The sequence below is a fragment of the Taeniopygia guttata genome, chromosome 12 (assembly GCF_048771995.1).
Source record: "Taeniopygia guttata chromosome 12, bTaeGut7.mat, whole genome shotgun sequence".
NCBI lineage: Eukaryota > Metazoa > Chordata > Aves > Passeriformes > Estrildidae > Taeniopygia > Taeniopygia guttata.
Genome location: NC_133037.1, coordinates 15,742,726 through 15,757,524, shown reverse-complemented (window position 1 = coordinate 15,757,524; position 14,799 = coordinate 15,742,726). Strand labels below are relative to the sequence as shown.

At 48.3% G+C, this 14,799-nt stretch overlaps 1 protein-coding gene across 9 annotated transcripts in view; it reads left to right on the top strand.

Moving 5' to 3' along the window:
• The window catches only part of DAG1 (dystroglycan 1), a 49,407-nt gene that overhangs the window by 8,780 nt on the left and 25,828 nt on the right, over positions 1-14,799 (top strand). The window contains exon 1 of one of the 9 annotated variants that reach the window (XM_072934997.1): positions 3,934-3,952. The exons of 6 other annotated variants lie outside the window; for them this stretch is intronic. The gene's annotated coding sequence lies outside the window, so the exon portion shown is untranslated. Of the gene's footprint in view, positions 1-3,933; positions 3,953-8,758; positions 8,783-11,363; positions 11,383-14,799 lie in introns of those variants that run through there. 2 more of the 9 variants (XM_030283532.4, XM_072934999.1) reach the window with 2 other exon arrangements.

Here is a 14,799-nt window from a genome sequence, read left to right as displayed (position 1 = left end):
TTGTAAATCTACTCTTAAAGAGCTTGAAGATCAGCTGAAGTGGCCAGTGTCGTCCTGCTTGGCCTTTGTGGCAGCAGCCATCTGAGCAGATTTGCAAAGCACTTTCAAAGGCAAACAGTTGTCCTATTTACTTCCTCTCCTCAGTGGAGAAGAATTACCTGTGTCAGCAGAGCTGAGAAGTTATTTTTCATTTCAGGCTTGGTGCGGAGTATAAATCTGAACTCTTCTGGGTGTAGCTAAAGATCCTTCTGGAGCAGAAACACAGCAAAACATTGCAGCTCCCCATCTGTGTGGTGATCCTGTACAGAAGCACAGCCCTTCGGGGGAATGATGCTACATCAGAAGCTGATACTGCCAGGCATAATGCTCCAGGTTTTTATCTTCAGCTGGTCTCTTGGACTCAACAGCTTGCCAGTGTAGAGGCTGTTGGTCCAGGAAAAGAGGTCTTGCAGCAGTGTCTCGTTCCATTTGTGGCTGCAGGCTTTAGAGCAGTCCCTTGCTTAGCAAAGTCACATGAGAAAAGCATTTCATGTATTTTTAGATGCCTTTTAAAGTGTCTTAGTGGCTGAAAAGAAACCTGCACCAGGTCACTCGCCTGCTTGCTGCAGTTTGCCCAGGAGTGCTCGAGTGGACTGTTAATGTGGAATAGATCCAGCCAGAGCCTTCTGCTCTAAGGGAATTGCTGTGCCTGCTACCAGGATGCAGCTGCTGTGGGAGGTGACCGTAGCTCTCTCAGTGTGTGCTGCTTAGATGCTGCTTAGGACAATAGTGGGAAATGAATGGGAGATGTCCAGCTGAACCCAGTTTAATTTCTCTTTATCTTTGGGCTTGTCTGGGTTTTCCCTGGTGTCTTTATGCAGTGCTCTTGCCTGGCACAGTTTGTTGCAGGGTCCAGACTTGGTGTGCTCAGCTTCTCAGTTGGTTTGAAAAGGTGCTGCTGGCAGAAATAGTCCTGCCTTTCCCTTGTGAAAAGGAAAAGAGAAGTGGTCCTGCAGACCCCACATCTAGCCTGGAAATCGAGCCAGATGGAAACTGGCCTGTCATTTGTCTCTTGTTGCATTCCTTACATGTGTGTCATTTCCCATGTCCACTACTCTGTGCACTACAGCTCCTGTAGTGCACAAAGGGAAGCGAGGGCTGGGATGGGAGAGGTGGAAATGCTTCCTTGGGCAGTTACAATGATTGAAATGATGATGTGGCTGCCTGTGATGCTGCTGTTGGTCTTCAAGCAGGCTGGACCACATCTGCCCCGTGAGGAAGAGGCAAGAAGAAAGCTCAGCCATTCCTCTGTCTACAGATTTTCCAAATCTTTGCCAACACAGGAGGATGCATTATTGCTTGCAGGCCCCATGTTGTATGATCCCTTGAGATCTTTGTGGGCCACTGAATAGGAGGAAAAGTTCACTGGTGTAGGAAGGAAGCATGATGCAGTGCATTGGAGGGTGGAAGTATGAGCTGACATCCTGGGGTGCACATGTGGGTGAGGTTGTTGGTGCTTCAGATGTTTGGTGGCTGGGCTGTCATACCACTGCCGACCAGATATGAAGAACATTTTCTCCAGGAGTCCTGCCCTTTCAGAATAAGCTGAAAGAATGGGAAGCAAATACAAGTGAAGAGAGCAAGGAACTTGAGAGAAGCCTCCTCTAGAAGCAGCAGTGTTTATGTAACAGCTAGCACCAAATATTCATGTAAGATAAGCTGTGATTTTTACCTTGAAGCATCTGGTGAGGTGACCATTTGCTGACAGTGTGTAGGCAGGTCGTACAAGAGGGCTGGAAAGCTGTAGGTTGCTCTCCTTGTTCTCTGAAACAATTTTGACCATAAATTATGAAAGTCTGTGTCTAACAAGAGGATGAAGCAGCCAGACAATGTAAAACCTGGGAAAGGTGTGTGGTTTTCCTTGTTTACTTGGTAGACTGTTTAATAATTGAAATATGTAAATGAGGGGAGACTATGTCTTTTCCATCTCTTGAAGCCTTTGACTCAGGACAAGGTGCAAAAGTGACTTTCATCAAGAGATGGAAACTTCAGGGACCTGTGATCAGGTCTCACTAGATGCTGGCCTTCAATATGATATGGGCATGGTTAAGAACATAATCTAAAGTACAAATGTTGAGCTTTTCAATGTGATCTACTAAACGAAATGGATATTTAGCAAGAAAATTTATTTTTCTTGTTCCTCTCACTTAAAATGAGCAGGGATGTGATAAGAGCTCTGGAGATGCCCCTGCATCTCACCTGAAGCCCTAGATTGCTGCTTAATATAGGCCTCCTTAATTTGAGCCCAGGTTTCTGGAGATGAATTTTAACAGTGACCCTGGAGCAATAGCAGGGCAGTGGGTGTGGCTGGTGAGGATGTTCCCTGGGGGCCCACCAGAACCAGTGTGTTGCCTTGTGCTGTCTGGGCTGGGCTGAAGGCTGGTGTGTGCTGCTGGGCTGAGGCAGATGGACAGCTGCATGTGCCACTGCCAGGACTGCCTTGTAGGGAGATGTGCCGGCTGCTTCTCAGAAGGCTCCTGGAGCTGGTGGCTCCTGCAAGCCTGGCCCTCAGGGCTGGGGACATGCACGCCTGGCCTTTTCCCTGGGTGCCTTTTACTGCCTGTATAAATACCAGCAAGCTTCAGATGCATTGCAAATTCTGGCCCTTTTTTTAAGCAAGTCATAAATAGGTTGGTGCTCACTTGTGGGTCCGGCAGAGCTGTCACTAGAAATGATGTAATGATTAAACTCGGCGTTGTGACGGCTTTCCTGCCGAGCTTCCCTCCCAGGTCTGTTTTTCTGTTCTCTTCAGGAGTTCACAGGTGCCAGGTGAGATACATTTAGGCCCTGGAAAAAAAGTTAATTTAGCAGAACTCGCTATGAAGTGGCGTTTCTTAGGACGAGACAGACCAGCCACAGTCTGTCTTCTCCTTTTGATGCAGACACTGATTGTGCTCGCTCTGCTTCCCAGGGAGCCCGTCCCGGCTGCAGCACAGCTCCTGCACTAGATTTTATAGTTAGTGCTCTTTGGAATAAGTGTCATTTTAAAAGTATCCAGCCAAGAAAGAGCACAAGATGTAATTCCAGTGACGTTTGTGGATTTTTTTTGTTTGGATTTTTTTTCCTCCAGAAGGACAGTGGTTTCTATTAAAGGGAATTGGCAGCGCCTGGCCTTTAGCCCTGGGCGGGACATGAGCTTTGAGGGTTCGTCCCTTTGCTGTGGGGCCAGGGTGGTTTTCTGAACTCCTCAAACAGTGCAAAGCTCAAATCAAGCCATTCCTAGCACATCTGATATTTTTGTAGTTAACCTGTGAAGCTTTTGTGTACAAAGCAGAGGTCCTGGGAAGGTATGAGAAACAAGCTATTTTTACTCTATCACAAATAGGGCTTGGCATGTTTATTTTAGACTCCGGAGCTGCTCAGGCCACTGTGGGTTTTTTTATAGTCTTCTACTGTTACTGTCAGATTAAAAAAATCAACTTGAACTCTGGAAATCACAGGAAAATAGGGTGCCCCGGTGTACTTGGCTCCAGTGAGGCTCTGAGGAAGCTGCAGGGAGGAGTCGCCTGTGTTGTGCAGTGTGGCAGTCTCGGGGTCTCCTGCATACCAGAAAAGTCTTTTCTGAGCCACCAGCTGTTCATGGACTATGTGCCCTTCTATTGCATCAATTGCCCTGCAGAGGAACAGTTCCCTTGCTGGGTGTCCTAACTGCATCTGTAAAAAGTCCACAGCTGAATAACTTGAGGAGCTCTGGAATCCAGAGCAGAGCTTGGCCATGAGGTGAACAGTGCTGCAGCAGGTCATTTGTGCCTCCTGCTCCACAGAAGGTTTGAGTTGCCAGGTCACCAGCATAGCTGTGAATATTTTTTTTTTTTTAATTCTGCAGACAAGTTCACCAGGCAGCAGGAGGTGAAATTAATGAGACCAGCTCGTTTTCCTTCTGCCACTGGAGTCTGAAAAGGGAAAGATTTAGGTCAGTCCTGCTCAAAGAGTGGGAGGATGCATGGAGGGCCCCATCCCTGTCCCTGCATGGCCAGCTCTCTGCTCCTGCTGATGTGGTGTGGTTGAGGAGTGCCCCTTTAATTGCAGGTGTGCTTTGCACAGGCACTTCCAACTTGTACGCTCTTTATCCCAGTTTATTATTAGAAGCAATTAAAAGTGTGGCCAGTGGTGTGTTCACTCCATGGTGGTGGTGTCCACGGTGTTCAGTGATGGGTCAGTGTTGTGCAAATGTGTAACACAAGCAGCCCAGATTCTCTGCCCACGCAGGCTTAAGCTCAGCAGCCAGCCCCACCTCTGGGCTGGGGGATCCTGCTGAGCCCTGGGCTGATCCAGCCCCTTTGGGTGCAGGCAGCTGGCCCGAGAGGCTGCAGGGCTGCAGGGTTTATTATGAGATTCAGTAATAAACAGCACTGGTACGAATTTCCAGTTAGAGCATTTTGCACACTTAGTATTCTAAAGCTCATAATTATTACTGCTAAATCTGACAAATGGCACTGCTTCTGAATGGCAGATCTGCCATGGCACTCTGTGTTAGTGTGCAAGTCCACCCCACTTTGCCCTCCCACAACAAGTCTTTTGGCCACACACCAGACGGGGACTCCAACAGGTTGTCTGGGGCGTTCCGGGGGCTTCAGTCTGTTCTCTGGGGTCATGGCTATCTGCAGGTGCCCCTGCTCCTACAATAGGAAGGTTGATCTTTTGTTCTCTATCTTACACCTTGTTCTCCGTATTTTTCTATTTCAGAACCCATCTCTTCCTTGACCATGTCCCTCCCTTTCTCTGCCCAGATTCCCAAGTAACAGCCCTGTATTGCTTTCTGCTCATCACTTTAAACTGCTTCATCCTTAACCAGACCTCATGTTTGTGCTACATAGGAAGTTTAATCTCTCAGCTTTATCTGACTTGATGTCACCTCGGTGGCCCCACAAGTCTCCACACCTCAAAGCTCCCCTACAATTACGTGGTGTGTGTTGGCTGCCCTTCACCAAAGACAAAAATCCCTTATGCAAATCACTGTACTTCAGCCTTATTTTCTCTCCCCATGTCCAATTAAGCAGTTTCTTAGGTGCAGTCTGCATACCAGTGCAGGACATTAACATTTTTCACAGTTTTTAGGCTTACCGTGCATCCTTACCCAGAAGCTGTTGGAACTGCTGCCATAGCTCCCTGCAGAGGTCCCAGCTAGCCATGGCCAGCAGTGCTCCATCAGGACCTCCTGCTTACATCTGTCCCTGAAGAATTTACAGCCTAAGCTGTAAGGATGGAAAAGGAGATAGAGGGGTCATGTAGCCCTGTTCTGCTGAGCAGTCACGGAGCTCCTCTAAGCTGATTTGGCTGATAGTGGTGAGGAGCACTGGCAGGCACTTACCTGCCCCAGGTACCTGGCCTGGCAGGCATGTGTGCTCCCTTACAGCACTGATGGAGATAACTGCAGTACCCTGCGGGTGTTTTCCCCCTCTCAGTTTCAAGAGCTTGATGAGCAGGAGGGGGTTGTGGTGAGGATTGGGCTTTCAGCTTGGTTGTTATCTGTTCGGTTGACTTAAGTCTGGCTTTCAAAAATAGGTAAGGCAGCCAGGCTTGGAGTGTCTGGTCTGTTCTCCAAACAAAACAGAAGCTTGGCGACAGCACTGTGTGTTTTGGATTAAGCAGGCCTGAATTTATTTGTCAATATTAATATTTGTGTACTGTACAATGCCAGTGGAAGTCTGTGCTCTGAAGGTTAAGCTGTGTGTTGTTGGTATCTGGTGCTCAAGGACCTTATCCATAATGGGATGGGTCCTAGGGAGCAGGATCTGCCCTTAGCCATACTCTGCTGTGTGTTTGGGACCTTCCAAAAGCACAACTGCTGTGTCCGGGTTCTCCCTTCTGCAGAGGGTTCAGTGTCCCTGTGGATGCAGTGTGTTTGGGTGGAAGGGCATGGATTGATGTGTGTGCAGGCAGGATACCCAGCTTAGGACACAGGGTGGTCCATTTTCCCTGTTCATGCTGTGTCTGTGGAGGAGCAGGGCCCTGGGGGAGCTTTGGCATGTCTGCAGTGTAGTTGGCTTGTTACGTGCAGTACTCGTGTTCTGGCAGCCCTGCTCTCTGCTCAAATGGAGCTCCCAGAAATTGCTGCCAGTGGAACGTACTGTGGCTTTGTCAATGACAAAAATACCTAGTTCTTGAGAGAGTTACTTTGCATACAGAGTTACTGGTGTATTTTCTTTTGCTTATTGTACTGTAAAAAGGGCGGGGGGAAGATAGATTTGAAAATAAACCTGTTGTTGTTGGTTTGTGAATAAAGATGTTTTAATCCATGATTAAACCAGGATTTGGTGTATTGGTAGAGACCTGATGTTATAATGCAGAATAAATGTGTTTGTAGAAAAGTACCTGCAAAAAACCTAAAAGTGATACCCTAGGCAGCGCAGCAGAGTTTTAAAAATCAGCAGCAATTTTGCCTGGCAGCCTGTGGATCTAAAATGTGAAGCATTGCACTGCACTTCAATAATATAATACATTTTGAAACAAAGTGGTTTAAAATATTTATTTATAGAAAATATACTCAGGAACTAGAATGCAACTACACTAACACTTAATATATTCCTGGAAGAGTTGTGTGGCTGGTCAGCGTTTGTTTTCCAAACTCTATTTTCAGCTCTTCCAAACGTTTCCATAGGTGTTTTGGACAGCTTTGCCCTGGCGTGCTGCAGCCCATGGCTGCTGCCAGCATACTGGGAGAGCCAGTGTGACAGAAGGGCTCTGTGCTGAGCACCCCCACCATGGGAAACCTGCTGCTCTTTCCCAACAGTCCCAGAGCAGGATGCTGGGGGGCTGTGATCTCCTTCCCCACTTGGCATGGGTCCCTTTCCCCAGGACAGGTGCAGCTGTGTGCTTAACCTTTGTTGCCAGAGGAATTCAGCCCTTCTGCCAAATGCCTCATTCTTCCTTTCCTGGGATGATCCAGCCTGTCTCCTGCTGAAACAGCCCTTCCCAGGGTCCTCAGTGACACGGCCTCTCCTCCCGTGGCTCAGGGTGACCACACACACTTGTCCTCCCCATGCACCCCTGAGCAAATTACTTTATTACTTTTATTTCCCATGTTTGCTGCACTGGCTTCACCCTGGCTTTTCCCATCCTCCTGATTTCCTCAAAACTGGGAACATGTCAAGTGCATGTTCTCAACAGAATATCCCTAAGGGCAACTCTTGAATAATCCTCTGGATGAGGAGGAAACCAGAAGGGTTGGGATAGAGCATATATAACCACCTTATCGAGACCTGGCAGGAGTTGAAATCAACGTGTGTGTTGCTCCTGCAGAACAAACAGCCTTGCGAGGACTTTGGCGAGAGGAGCCAGAGCCGTCTCTCCGAGGCCGTGGTATAGTTTGTTTTTTGGGACAAAGACTACTTAGACATCTGGATTGCATTGGGGATTTTAGGGGAAAGATAAATTATTAGTTTGCTGTGAATGGAGAATGACTCTGATTGCTCTGCGAGCGCGCTTCTGCCAGCTCACTGCTGCACGGGCGGATTCACGTTGTCCTGCTTCAGAAGGAGAAACAGCAACTGTGGAGGCTGTTGGCCATGTCCTGGGAACGGGGGGCTGAGCAGACCTTTCCTGACCTTCTGGTGCACTGAGAAAACATGCTTATTTTATGGGCAGTTAATTTATAGAAAGTTCCTGTTTAAATTTCCTCCAAGAGCCATAAAACCGGAGGACAGCTGCACGCATTAGCTGGCTAATCAAACACTGCTCACCCCTGGCTTGCCCTCCCTTTCTCCTCACCACCACTAACTTCGGGTTCCTTCATGTGAATGAGTGTGGCAGCTTTGGGAAATACACTAAAAAACGGTTTGCAGAGGAGTGCCTGGTGCTCCCAGGGTTTGGGGTGTCCTTTCCAAGCCACAGCTCTCAGGACTGGGCTGTTCCCCAGGAGCGTCCAGGGTCAGTCAGATTTTGTATCGCACTCTCCCTGATTTATAAAGACTTTGCTGTGATCTCTGCCCTAAGGAGTGGTGCTGCCTGCCATGGAAATATCCACCCTGGACTCAAATAAAAACTTTGTTCACATTTTGCTCCTCTTCCAGGCGTGGGGAAAGCTGTGATTGTTTCCTGCTGCCTCCTCTCTCCTTCCCCAAAGACTGCAAATAAGTAAAACCTCATAGATTTGTTTGCAGTTATGTGGAGTTCATCTTTCAGTGAAAGGAAATCACTTTAGATGGGTGCTGGGGCACCCGAGCTTCAGAAATGCAACTTTGCCTTGGCTCCCTGCAGCAACCAGCCTGATAGAATTTCAGTATGGGTATGTGCTCTAATAAACTTGATCCTAATAGCTAATTTTGATCTAGTTTGACAGAGAGGTTGGGAACTTAGACACTGAATCTCTTAAGAGCTCCTCAGAGCTGCTTTTTCCTATTCTGACAACAAGCAGGCTCATGTTCCACCCTCTGCTATAACTGTACTGGTTTATTTTCCATCACCTTCTCACCGTGTTAAAACCAATGATGAAAAGGAGAAACTCCTAGCCCACGTGCAGGACAGAAAGCCAGAACTAAAACTCCTGCTCCTGTCCTCCCAGCAGTATCTGCTGCTGCTCCTAACAGCTGTCCTGCCTGCTCTCCTTGCTGCCTGTGCTCATCAGCTGCAGGGAAGGCAGCAGAGCCCTCTCTGTTTTGGACAAGTTGGTGTGTTTTCACCCTTATCTCCCTTGTGTTCTAGGGAGTGTTTGACCAGTGCAGAAAATTGCTTTGACTGTGTGGTTGGAGGCTGCAGAGACCTTTTGGAGCCCCCTGCTTTATCTGCCAGGAATTTAAAAGAGGTATGATGGCAGGAAAGAGCAAAGGTGAGCACGTAACACCCATTACAAGTTTCTGAACCTGCGAGGGCTCCTGCAATAAACCCCTTCAGCAGATTGCCCAATTGATGCAAGAAAACTGGCCCAATATCTCTTCATTTTGTTTAAGCTGGGGCCTGTTTCCCTTCCTTTAAATCTCCTCTGCAGCAGTTGGGGAAAAAATGTTGCAGAAAGAAATGCCAGGAATGTGAACAGCAGGTGGGGACTGGCAGATGTACTTATCAATCACGACAGGCTGACGAGTGGTTTATTCCTCTAAAGAGCTACTGTTTGCCTCCAGCTTGGTTTACTCTTGTCCTTTCCAACTCCCTCCAGCCTCTACCAAGGTTTAAGTTAAGAGCAGGGTAGATTTCCCAGTTCTCTGGAGCATGCTTGGTGCAGGACTCCCTGCTCCAGGAGGCCAGAAGAAGGGGAAGGTGGGGGAGACCCCGTAAATCACACTGGAAGGGTTGCAGCAGCCCACCTCATCAATAACATGCCACATCTCAGGGATGAGACTTGGGAAGTCGTGCTTCCGTGGTGCCCAAGCAGAAGACAGACTCGATTAGTTAATTGAATTTTCTGCACTGTTGCTTTTCAAAACATGACTTCATATCTCAGAGGAGTCTGGAGTTATTTCAGTGGACAAAACCCTATATTAAGGAGGTGGTGCTTTGAGATCACTTGCATTTTTGAGTGAGAAGACTGACACTCTGGATTGCAGATCTGGACCTGTGAAAAGGGGAGCAGGATACTATGGTCCTCTGAGGTTCATAGGGGTTGAGCCATGGTTTGGTGTGGCTTCTCCTGATTCTCTGAGCACTTTTCACTTCATATGGAAATGCCTCTTTGTAGCAGGGCAACCCAATTTACATGAAATAACAGGCTAAACGGTGAAAAGCCTTTATCTGTTGATCTCTAAGCAGTTTTCCCAGGAGTGTTGGCAGTGTATGTTACTAGCAGAGCAAACCTGCCATCACAAACGACATTATGGATGCTCTTCCCTCCAAGCTTTCATTATGGTGCTGTGCTTGTGTCAGAATTCATGTGTTGGCCCCGCGCTTTGGATGCTCTCCATTTCTGTGCACCGGTCCTTGCAAAGCCCGGGATAAGCCATAGGCTTGCAGGTGATGTGATTAGACCTCTCCTTCAATGGCTTGCAGGTCTTTTCCCTGGCTACTTCAGCTGGTGTGGATCTTGCTGTTGTCTGCAGTGCTCCTGGCACCCAGCTCCAGTTCGCAGTGATTTGCCTTTGTAGCGGCGTTGCTGATGTAGATGGTTGTCTTTAAGAAAAATGAAGGCACATCTGCCCCAAGACTTCTTATCAGTTTTTCTTCAGATTGTTGCTTGGTTTTGTGAAAGAGCAATGGAAGAAAGAAATAGCTTTCCCAAGGAATAAGCACAGTGAGAATAAGGGAGCAGGCAGGGCTACGACACCGAATAAAGATCTCAGAAACATCCCTTTTTCCAGCAGCAAAAAGCTCTTTTCAAATTCTGCTCCCCAAGGGGCACTTGTGCTGGGAGGTGCTGCCTTCAGGTTTTAGAGCAGCTTAGCAGCAGCTGAAGCAACAATTGCGGACAGAGTGGCATTCTCAGTGCTACCTGACTGCACCCTGCCCGGAGCACCGTGCCCTGGCTGGGCTCTGGCACGGCCGCTCCAGCTCCCGGCGGGATGTGGATCAGCCGAGAGCAGCGTTCCTTCCCGTGGAGCTCCAGGGCAGGGACCAGGGAGCAGCACCTCCAGATGCCACCAGCCCCATGGCACATTCCCCAGGAGCTGCCTCCCACTCGCAGCCGTTTGGCCAGAGCTCCCTCGAGCAGGATTTTCCCAAATCAGCTCCGTTTGGAATGGATGCAGGCTCACGCTCTGGGTGTGGGGTGGTCTGCTTTAGCTGCCGGGGCAGTTTTGCTTCCGCAGGGCAGCGTGGAGCAGCGGTGTCTGGGTGACACCGGTCACGCTGCCTGCCACAGAGACTCTTTGGAGTCGAATTTAACTCCTGAACTTAACTGCTCCACTGGAATTTCCCATGCCGAATTTCCATGCTGTGTCCCTGCCTCAGGCTTTGCTTCAGCTTTTCAGCAGAAGCAGATCGGCCATTTCCAAGAGTTAAAAGATTTTTTGTAAAGTTTTATTTTGTCAGTATTTAAAAACCAAATAGCCCCTAACTGCTTGCATTGAGAGGTGCTTGCGTGGCACAAAGGCAGCCCCAGGCTCTGGTTGTAACGCATGTGCCATCTCCCCTCCCAGCAAAATGCCCTGTATCTTATGGATCTTATCGGGTTACAGGCGTCTGCAAGGCTCCCAGTTCACCAGTGCTTTGTAGGCTGGTTTTCACAGATCCTGTCCATCCAGGACCTCCTCCAGCCCGGGGCCAGAGGGGCTGAATCAGGGTGGGAGGGAGGTGCTGCCCCTGCCACTATCCCAGTGCTGGGAGCAGGATCCAGTCTCTCCTGGGCTGCTTGCTGACAGTCATGGGTGGTGATGGGCTCGCCTGTCTCAAAGGGAGAAGCTGGAGCAGAGGTGGAGAAAAGCAGTAAACTGTGGTACTTGCTGGGACCAGCTCACAGACAACCTTAATTCTCAGGTATTCTAACTCATTATTTGCAGTCTTGAGGTTTTAGGTGTTGCCTTTATTACCTAGAGCAGCATCCTACTCTGTTGGGAGAGGGGGATTTAGGCTCAGTCTGCAGCAGTGAGCAAAGCTCCTGGCTGACATAAGGTCTTGAGGAATAAGTGAGAGGCAGTCTGGCTGCTGCTGCTGCCTGCAGTAGGAGGCATCATCATTACCTTTGGAAGTGTTTTTTGATTGTGTGTGGAAGGTGTCTCAGATCTGTAACCTGGATTTGTTTGCTCTGAAGAGTTGACTCTGGTGATGCTGCGGTGTGGACACTGTGGTCCTGATCAAAGAGCTGTTGAGTGCTTGGTGACAATAACTAGTAAGCCAGGTTATTTTTGGCATAGCGTCTCTGCTTTGTAAGGGATAGACTGAACTGCTAAAACCACATTTTTCCCCTACAACCCATTATGAAGCTCAGAAGAGGCCAGTCCAGAACTGCTCTTCAGAGGTGTGCTTTTGTAGAGATCCTGGCTGTGGTGTAATTAGGGTTTTATTTTTGAACTTTAGGGCCAGCCCCTCCAGGTGAGGCAATGGGGACTGTGCTCAGGCTTTGCAGCTGGCTCAGCTGAATTACTTGTAAGTTCCCTGCCTACTTCTGGACTATTCTGCATCCTCCAAATCCTGTACAAAGTGCAAGAAGGTCCTGCAGGAGTGACCTGATCTCGTCCCTGAACCAACAGTCTGTTAAAGACAGTGAGCCAAGGAAATACTGTATAACCACTGAAGTTAACATAAGCAAAGCAAAGCTTTGGTGCATGTGTTGGGTACCTAATTGCTGCGCTTGCCACCTGGGGATTGGAATTGCTCTCTGGAACCTGAATGGGATGTACTGTGATAAGCAGTTTAATTGTTTCCCCACATCTGCAGCAGCTCTGTAAAGCGAAGGCAGGGTGAACACACCTTCAGAGCTCCACAGCCTCCCTGCAACTCCAAGACTGCCTTTTTTCCTGCGGTGCTTGTGCATCTCTCTCCATAGAGCCCATATGCCCTTGCTAAACTGTTTGTGTTCTCCTGTGCCGTTTGATAGCAGTGAGCCCTCAGGTTTTTCTGGGAAGTGTTTCAAGCTTACTGGGATATAGGTGCAGCCGTAGGAATGTGACTGTGAGAACAGCAAGGATAGTCCAGTGAGTGCTAAGTAACAGGATGCCCTCTTTGACTAATTACTGGGTTTTGGACATCGCATTAGTGATGAAGGTCAGGCGAGTGCCGAGCCGAAATCAAAGTGAGAGTGATTTGAGGGGGTGGATTCAGAAGTGATTGAGGACAATCGCATTTGTCTGCTGTTACACAGCTTCGGGAACTCTTAGGACTGATGTGGGTGGCTGTTGGCTGCCAAGTGGGGCTGCTGTCATTTCTCTCCCGAGGTCATCAGCACAGGCTGTGCCTGGGGCTGGGCTCTGCTCTGTTCTGGGTGCCCCAAGGCAGAAAGAGTGGTTCTGCGGGAGCAGAGCTCCAAGTAGTGGAAAAAGGGGCATAGAGGCACTGCTCTTACAAAAGGGTTACACACAGTAGGTCCAACTTGACTAAGAGGTGATAGGGAGAGTGGTTTTGGGTGTCCAAAGCACACACAGTGAGCAAGAAAAGGTGATGCTTGGCTCAGAGAAGATCAAACTATTACAAAACCCAGCTGAGTGCTAGTTTAATTTACCTTGTTGCCTCAGAATGGCATCTGAACATTGGAGCTCTGATGACTTTGCCCCCATTCTTGGGATTCTTGCAGAAGGAATCATCCCATGCTCCACAGTGTTTCTTTGCACTGGGTAAGAAGTCAGTAGAGGATCTGCCCATCTTATTCCATTTTTTCTCTTTATAACTTAAATTCATATTTTGATCTGCCCACTTCAGTTGCCACAGCTGCTGTCATCTTGCATGTCAGTGTGCAGCTGTGAGTCTGTGCTGCTGTCCCCTCACAGCCATTCAGATTGTCACCTAGGAAGCTGTGGGGGACACAGTGTCAGTGGGCTGGGCAAGCAGCTTTGGTCTCCTGTGTAAAAATTGCATTGCAAGTCAAAATAAAGGGATGCAACCTGTGCTCACACTATTTTAAATACACTGTAATTTAGGGTTTCTTTCCTCATAAACATGCAGATGTTGCTTTCAACATCTCTGACCTGTACAAGATGGAGGAGGGATAAATTACTGGATTTTTTTCTGCTGTGGCTAAACCTCAGGGCCGTTTTTTGAGGTCTGATTCCAGATACCATGCCAGCTAGTTAACTATTGCAAATGTGTTACACTACACAGGTTCTGTGGCTGGTTGCAGAAGGAAAACAGAACTTTTCCTTGCCTTGTCCTTGCAGTCTCAATGGCTCCCCTTTTCCTGTGAATGCTCTTTACCCAGTTTGTCCTTGGCTCCTAGTTTTGAATAACTTGTCTGGTGTCTGAACAGGACAGTTTGGTCCGATTTTTAAGTCCTTTGGACTTTTTTGTCTGTGGAATTTGGGACTGGGGAATGGCAGGATGTTTATTTTGGAATTGCTGCAGGGGGATTGCTCGGAGCAGCCCTTGAAACTGCTTTCTGCAAGAGAAAAGGAGGTATTTCGTTAACCTGGCTTTGTGCTCTCATGGTTGTTTCTCTGGCCCTTCTCGCCCAGATCCTGAATGCATGATCCCTGGTTTAAGGAATGAGCCTGAGCTATGGCTGAATGTGTCCTGTTATCTGTATGGATGGGGCAGAATGTTAGTGTTTTCAAAAAAGCCTAAATCTCACTGATAGTGCAGTGAATATGTCCGGTCTGGCCTTGAAATAATTGAACTTGTCAATTCCAGAGCAGGGTGGGGAGAAAAGCTGGAGCTATCTCTGCGCCAGTGGACATGTGAGGAGCAGCTCCAGTCTTCCCTGCTCCTGGCTGAAGCCATTGAGGCAATGGTCAAAACCAGATGAGGGTTATTTTATAATTACACAGTGCAATTAAACAACGTAATTTAGTTCAAATATAATTTAGTGACATTAATGCAGCAGGAATGCAATGCAGGCTCTGTTAGTTCTGGTCTTTAAGGGTGCTCATCTTTGCTCTGTAATTTAAATCAGTCTTCCTGCACCAGAGCATCTGGGAAGGAGATGCAAAGCCATGCACTGTTCTTCTGCCTTGGTAAGCTTGGGCTCTTGGAGATCTCTTGCCTTTGGACTTGCCCTTTGAAGGAAAGGGTGGCCAGCTCGGGCCAGAGGTGACTGTGAGGAGCAGAGTGCCACTGAAGCAGTCCAGCCCTTCAGTCCTGGTCTCCAGGAAAAGAAGGCATCTATAAAAATGTGCACCTGCAGGAAGAGGTTATTCATTGGATGGCTTTTAGTGGCTCCTGAATTTCTGCTGGTTTAAGGGAGTGTGTTTCCCAGCTGGAAGCTGCTGATCTTTAGGGAGTTAATTCTTCCTCCAGAAGCTTTCT